The sequence below is a fragment of the Leptonychotes weddellii genome, chromosome 6, assembly GCF_054177405.1.
Source record: "Leptonychotes weddellii isolate Sample4059 chromosome 6, ASM5417740v2, whole genome shotgun sequence".
Taxonomy (NCBI): Eukaryota; Metazoa; Chordata; class Mammalia; order Carnivora; family Phocidae; genus Leptonychotes; species Leptonychotes weddellii.
Window position 1 is genome coordinate 133,139,480 of NC_138374.1, and position 7,573 is coordinate 133,147,052.

Here is a 7,573-nt window from a genome sequence, read left to right on the forward strand (position 1 = left end):
CCCCCCCCCCCCCCCCCCCCCCCGCATCCACTCTAGATAATAGCCCAGAGTCCTAACCACCCCATGCAATGCATGTACTGTATTTGGATCTTTATCCCAACAAACTAAGTATAAAAAGACATCTGAAGATAACCAGGGAAATTTAAAGGACTATGTACACGGATTTTGTTGCTAATTTTCATAGGTGTGTAAGAACAGTCCCCTTTTTTATGGAGATTCATATTCTAGGATATAGTGGGGAAACAGGATCTCATGACTTACATTAAAATACTTCAACAAAATATGGGAACATGTTATAGATAAAGCAAATGTGGCAAAATCTTAAAGACAATTCAATCTAGGTGATGAGTATTCAAAGGTTCATTACATTACCCGCTCTAGTTTTGTGTATAATTTTTTCATAATAAAATTTCTTAAAATAGACTTCCCAAAGACCTACTACAATAGGACCTTGGATTCTGGAGGGCTCACTATTCTCCCCAATAATTGAAGATTTATGGACAATCTGTATGGAATAAAAATTAAAACAGTTAATTCTCATTTTCTTATATGCCTACCCATAGTTTATTTTCTAGCATTAGGATTTCTAAACACTGAAAACTGAAAGCATGCTTTCTGGACATTTATTCCATCATTAGGAAACAATTTTAACTTAACAGATTAATGTCCTGCTTTACATCGTCTTCATTTTCCTAATTATTTAGAAGGGAAAACCATCAGTGAATAATTTTATAATATTCGATCAGACTTAAACATACGTTGAAAAAAAACATATTTTGAAATTGTTTTGCAAAGTGACAAAGTCATTTGTAATTATGGTAATCACTAATTTATCTGTTGATAGATTCCAGCTTTCAAATACAAGCTTATCTTAAAATAGAGGTTTACCTACATTATAAAGTGTTTGTTTCAAATGGTCCCGTTTAGAAATGGGTTATTCCACCTTAACTACAAACACTGAATTATTGCTTTATGTCTCTCACGTGCGGACATTATCTGAACAATTATCCCACATCCCTAAACAGGAGAGTGTTCTACATCCCCAGAAGGTCCAAACAATGATAGAAGCCTCCTTAAGAATAAAAATTACTGACTTTCACTGTTATTTTGTTTATAGTAGATACACTTAACATATGGCAGACACGGTGCTAAACACCTCATAACCTCCAATTTACAAACGCACCCACTAAGACGCTCAGATTTTTCGCGGGGTCACACGGCTCATAACGGGCTAAGCCAGTGTCCTCCACAGTCCTCCTCTGTCAAAGGGAGGAGGCGCACTTGTTACTACCAGCTATGAGATTCAGAGCGCGTCACTTGGCCTCAGTTTCCCCACTGGCAATATGAGGAAGCTGGACTAAGGACTCCCTCAAACTCTGAACAGATCAGTCTACTCCTTTCAAAGGCAGTCCTTTAAATGGAAAAAATCCTGAAGTTCCAAGTCCTTTAGCAGAAAGGCCTCTCACTATGCCCCAATCCCGATGGGGCTCTGCACGGATCCTTTGGCAGAACTCCTCAGGAAGAGTTCTGCCCTGGAGTTGCAGTCAGTGGGAAACCCGTATCCAAGAGAGGAACACGGGGATCAGAGAGCACGGCACCAACATTTCTGCCAGAGTCTGGAGTGGCAGGCAGACTGCTGAGGAATGCAGCGGGCAGATCAAGGCACAAAGGCACACGGGTTCTACATGGAGAATGTGGAGAAGCACCTGTTAAAAGGTATGGGGGGGGGGCGCGGAATGCAGCGGCAGGATCTGAAAGGATTCTTCCCTCATCTCCTGCACCAGATCCCCAATTCTTTCCTTGTTTTCCCATTCATCAACAAGCTTAACAACTGTACAAATGTCCATCGTCTGAATCAACTGTCACTTGCAGAACATAGTCCTCAGTTATGAGTCCTTAAGCTGTCCTTCCACCTTTCACTATTGGAAAACTGGGCTGAAAAAATCATGCACAAAATCCCTTCTATTTCTTTAGGATAGATCCCCAGAAGCAGGAATTATTTGGTGAAAGGGTAGAAAAATGTTGAAGTATCTACATATATGTCCACATACACATGTATGTATACACATATAAAATCGAATTTCATTCTTAAAGATTTATTTTAGAGACAGAGAGCATGCAGGGGGGAGGGGTAGAGGGACAGGAGAAACCCAAGCAGACTCTGCACTGAGCACGGAACCCAACACAGGGCTCAATCTCACCACCCTGAGATCATGACCCAAGCTGAAACCAAGAGCTGGACACTTAAGCGACTGAGCCACCCAGGAGCCCCCAAAAATTAAATGGCTTTCTTAAGGTTGGACTAATTTATGCTCCCACCAGCAGCAGAGGAGACATCCTATAACTCATGGAATAGGTTCACACTGGTCTCTCTGGCCATACACCGGCTATTAGCATCCCCACTGCCTCCCCTACGCCCTCCGTTTCCTGTCCAACAGGCCAAGGACCCCCGGTATGTTTCCCTCTCCACGTCTTCGGAGGGCAACTCTAGGCAATCCCAAATGCCTCCGCAAACCCCCTCGCCAACAAGAATACCTTCTCCACCCTCCCACACTCACAAAGATGGAGATTCCTTAGCCCTGGAGGCTAAGTGCTCCAGAACCCACGAGAAAGCTGCCGCTGCAGAACGGAGCAGGGAGACTCACGTGATTCTGTGTGTGTGGGTGTACCATTTTATTAAATTTTTAATTTTAATTCTAGGACAGTTAGCATACTGTGTTGTATTAGTTTCAAGCCTACACTACAGTGGTTCAACTATACGTCACTCCGTGTTTGTCGTGAGTGTCCTCTTCATCCCCATCACTGCTTTCACATAATTTTTAATTAAAAGTCACACAAGTAGGTTCCTACTGACGCTGACTGAACCCTGTTCATGCTGGCAATTTGGTTTTTTTTTTTTTTTTTTAAAGATTTGAGAGAGAGAGAGAGCAGAAGCAGGGGGAGAGGCAGAGGGAGAAGCAGGCTCGCCACTGAGCAGGGAGCCCGATCCCAGAACCCTGGGATCATGACCTGAGCCGAAGGCAGCCGCTTCCCCAACTGAGCCCCCCAGGCTTCCCTATGCTGGCAATTTTTAAATAAAAAAATGAACAGCAGCAATCCAAGTCCTTTGCTTATTTTTGCCATTTGGTGTTTTGGTTTGGTTTTTGGCTTTTGTAGAATGTGGAGCCAACCCAGCGACGTCAGCTCCATGTAAACAGAAACTGAAAGCAGGGACATCCCCGTTCAGCCCTTGGGGACCTGCAGGCACGCAGGCTCACTGTCTGCACACTGGGGCCACGGAGCAAATCCTTCCCCGTGAGGCAGACGGCACATCGCCCGTGTCAGGCACGAACCGGAGGAAGGTAAAGACCGCTCTGGAGTGTCTGGTAGACTTCCTCCAAACCTCTCCCTGCCCTCCCTCACGGGCTTCTGACAAAGATTCTCCCCCTTCTTGGACTCCGAGCAGACCCTCTTCTGGTTATTCGGACAGTGAAATGGTCTAGTTTCTAGATTTTTCTTAAGAAGAGGAACATGCGGGGCGCCTGGGTGGCTCAGTCGTTAAGCATCTGCCTTCGGCTCAGGTCATGGTCCCAGGGTCCTGGGATCGAGTCCCACATCGGGCTCCCTGCTCAGCAGGAAGCCTGCCTCTCCCTCTCCCACTCCCCCTGCTTGTGTTCCTGCTCTAGCTCTCTCTCGCTCTGTCAAATAAATAAATAAAATCTTAAAAAAAAAAAACAAAAAAACCCTGTTTTAAAAAAAAAAAAGAAGAGGAACATGCTGTGAGGGTCTAGAGAGTAGTACCCCTACTTCCCCAAAATGCAGAGGACAACAGATTACCAGGCAGCTCCTACATGACTTGTGCCATCATCAAGATAAGTGGCTCCTACGTTGAGGTCCTAGGAATCCCCGTGAACGTTCTCACAAGCCCCAGGGACCCCCTGAAAGGAGATGCTAGGTTCGGTTTAGGAGTTTTTGGAGAAGAGAGACCAGAGCTTTTGTTAGATTTCCACGGGGCCCATGACTCAAAAGGACTGAGCAGAGCGCGGACTCATCGCCAGCGAACACATACTCACCCCCACCTCAGCCCCCAACCTCGTGCATAGCCCTGGACACACAGTGGGTGTTCAGTACATGAGGAGCAAATTCAAAACTGCCAAGTGACTGTAAACCGGTGGGGAGACATAAGGGTTCTACAAATACGGATCCATCTTGCAGGAAAAACAGGAGGCCAAGAGCGGTTTCCTTTTTTTTTTTAAATGAAGAGTCAACTGGAGTATCAGCAAGGCAAAGCACCTGCTAAGCAACCGGTGTTGATGGAATATTTCATTCTTTTTCTGTCTTCTCCTAACACCACTGCGAAGAAGGACCGTAGGACGTGCCAGAACCTGGAGGAGAGAATAAGGTTCGCGGACTCCTGTGTGATAAGAAAGTGGAGGCCGACAAAGGGTACATGGACTTGTCCACCCTCAGATAGCAAGAACCCCTGATGGGTCTTGAAGGCTACCAGGGGGCAGTGAGAGCCCCTTCTGTGTTCACACGTATAAGCGCACATACCCATGTGACGCACACGCGTGCCAGGCCAGGCAGCTTCATCTGCACAGAACCTTCCCAAGGGCAGGAGGGGGATGGCCCCAGCAACTGCTCCCAGGAGGGCCCTCAGTGCAAGGGAGAACCTAAGGGTCTCCTAGCAGCAGCCTGACAAGGTGCACTCAGGGCACCAGCCCCTCTTTTCATTCCGAGCACAGTGGCCCATTTGTTCACCAGTGGACTCCGCGACCTGTCTCAAAGGCCCGGAGGAAGGAGGTCAGCAGTCCCATCTGAGGGGCCCAAAGGAAGGAGGTCAGCAGACCCATCTGAGGGGCGGCTGGGGATCCAAGGAGTTCGAGGTTCTGAGCTGCCAGGGTCCGTGGGCTTCCCCACGCTCCCCTCCCTTCCCCTCAAACAAGGAAGGACAAACACTAGGGCACATGAGTTCATACCTCCCTGTCTACAGAAGGAAAAATTCGTGATAAATTACCTGGCAAAAATCTATCAGTTTAAACGAACGAACAAACAAACAAAACAGCTCCCAAGAAGTCGGCTCTCGTGTCAGACCCAGATCGCGATCCGTTTCAGCTCAGCAAGGAAATCCATGCACACATCTAGTTGCCACGGCCCGACACAAATCTGATAAAGACGGGGCGGACATATGGAAGCCTGCAGCATCTGGAGGGACCGCCAACGCAAACAGAACAAGATGCACAAAATGAGCTCCCATCCCCAGGAAACCGAAGCCAGCATTTTCTGATTAGATAAGGCCCCAGACATGGATTAATGCTGTCCACGGAGGCACTTTTAACTCCCATCTTCCTCCATGGCGTGGTGGCGTGTAGATCTGCAAGAAGCTGCAGGAGAGCTCGAGGAACTTTGACAATGAAGTGGGTTTAACTGTGATTCAGACACAATGAAAGACAGGCTTACCCCCCAAAGAAACCACAGGTCTACGTGGGAACCTCAAAACACACGGGGGGCAAGTGTTGGAGGAAACTGTACTTGTCACAGAGGATGCTAGCGGGGAGAGAGGGCGTGAGGGAGCGAAGCTGTCCTCACACCGCACGGGGCAACTTCTAAGAGCCCCACCTGTCCTGGATCAGCACCCAAGTCAACAAATCAGAATGCTAACGTGTTCAGTCACCAACCACGCCGGTCCTCTGCCTGCCCAGTTGTCGTTTTCCCACGCGTCATCTCTGGGACACAAATCTTTCTGAAAGAAAGCCCCACAGCTACCACAGTCCTGCCCAAGGAGAACAGATTTCAAGCTACCATACTAGGAAGCTATCCTATTAAGCCACCAGCTCACCCGAGAACTTTCTAAGCTGTAGCTGGAGTAAACACAGGACTCAGCAATGCCCAAGGGAGAAAGGTTTGCCCTCCTGGAGACAAAGCACACTGAACAGGCCTCCCACGGATCGGGTTCGCTGTTCCCGCAAATTCACCAGGAAGCAGCCTGTTCCGGAAACACAGACAGAGGATCGAGTCACCTCCCACAAGGCATCAAGAATACAAGGGGAGCAGCACCCCACAGTCCTAAGAGTCACAACTACAGAGGGAGATGGGGACACCGTGGCTGGCACACAGAGGGGAGCCCTCCGCCGGCCTCAGGAGAAGGGGGCGGTGGCCATGTCAGCAGGCCACACGCTGGAGGCCAGGGCTTGGCGTGCACCTAGACCTCCAAGGGGAACATTCCTGAAGCGGAGGAGGAGGGTCCATCCAGCCGTGGCAGCCCGAATTCCAGTTTCTGGATCCTCTCCTCCTCACACGGCCTTCTACTTTGTGCATCTGACACCAAGACACCAGCGCACGGGCTTGGGACTGACCTCCCGTGATGATGTAATAATAAACTGGCAATCTGGGGACTAAGCTGGTTTCTTAGCAGTCCCTTCTTCACAGGCTGACCTCACTCAGGAGAAAACCGGTAGAACGGACCTTCTGAATGCTTTTCTCCCCATTTCCCTCCTGAATCCAAGGTTTTACACGAGTTCCTCTATCAGCCTCTGAGCTGCCCTCAGCCTCTCTGCCTTGTGTCTCTCAAACTGTAGTTGACAAACAAGTCACCTGGGGATCTTGGTAAAATGCAGACTTAACTCGGTGGGTCTAGGACAGAGCCTGAGAGTATTTCTAACAAGATCTCCAGCGACATTGATGCTGGACCATAAGCCACACTCTGAGGAGCCAAACTCCAACCATCCCAAAGGATTTCTGGACAATTCAGCTTCCTTGGGCCTCTTCCCCAAAAACCTGTAATGGTCCCAAAACAGGTACAAATATCTGCGATTTTTCTCCTGGACAGAAGAGAGGCTCACCAAGGTACAGGAACTTGCCCAACATCACACAACTCGGAAGTCATTATCTGAACTCAGGAAGGGACCAGATTTAGTCACAGCATCCTGCTGTGTTTCCTCAATACCCTTAGCACTATCTGAACTCAGCCTGTTTCCATTTATAAGGCTCTTTGTTATTCTCCTTTCCTCTGCCCACATCCCCAACACCCAGGCCCGTCTGTAAGGCTCTGAAGGAGCAGGGATCATGTTTGTCTTGCTCACTGCTAGATCTCTGGTACATAGATAAATCGCCAGCTCATGGGGGACACCTGAAAACATCTGTTGCATGAAAAAAAGCAAACAAAACAAATGGCTTTTTCTTCCCAAAGGAGATAGAACAAGGACCTTGGCCATTCTGGGACCTGGGAGAAGTCATTCAGCGTCCGTTACGGAGAAGCCTGGGAGGGCGCTGCTGCGTGGATCAGACCAGAGACAGACAGATGGATGCAACAGAAGCTAGCACCCCGCCCCAGCAAGTACTCCTAACTGAGTCACGGGGAAAGGTCTTGGCCAAGATAAAGTCCCCAGCCATCCTATCAGACACTAAACTACGTGCTGTTGTGAAGGTAGTTTGCACATGTGATTAAGGTCCACAGTCCTCCTTAAGTAAAGGTGATTCTAGATCATCTGGAGGAGCCTGTTTCAAGGAGCTGAAAGGCCTCAAGAGTAGAGCTGAGGACTCCTGAGGACGAAATTCTGCCTGTGGACAGCAGCTTCAGTCCGTGCCCATGACT

At 48.5% G+C, this 7,573-nt stretch overlaps 1 protein-coding gene across 4 annotated transcripts in view; it reads right to left on the reverse strand.

Moving 5' to 3' along the window:
* NOS1AP (nitric oxide synthase 1 adaptor protein) overlaps nt 1–7,573 on the reverse strand; it is a 255,913-nt gene that overhangs the window by 214,576 nt on the left and 33,764 nt on the right. The window lies entirely within an intron of this gene.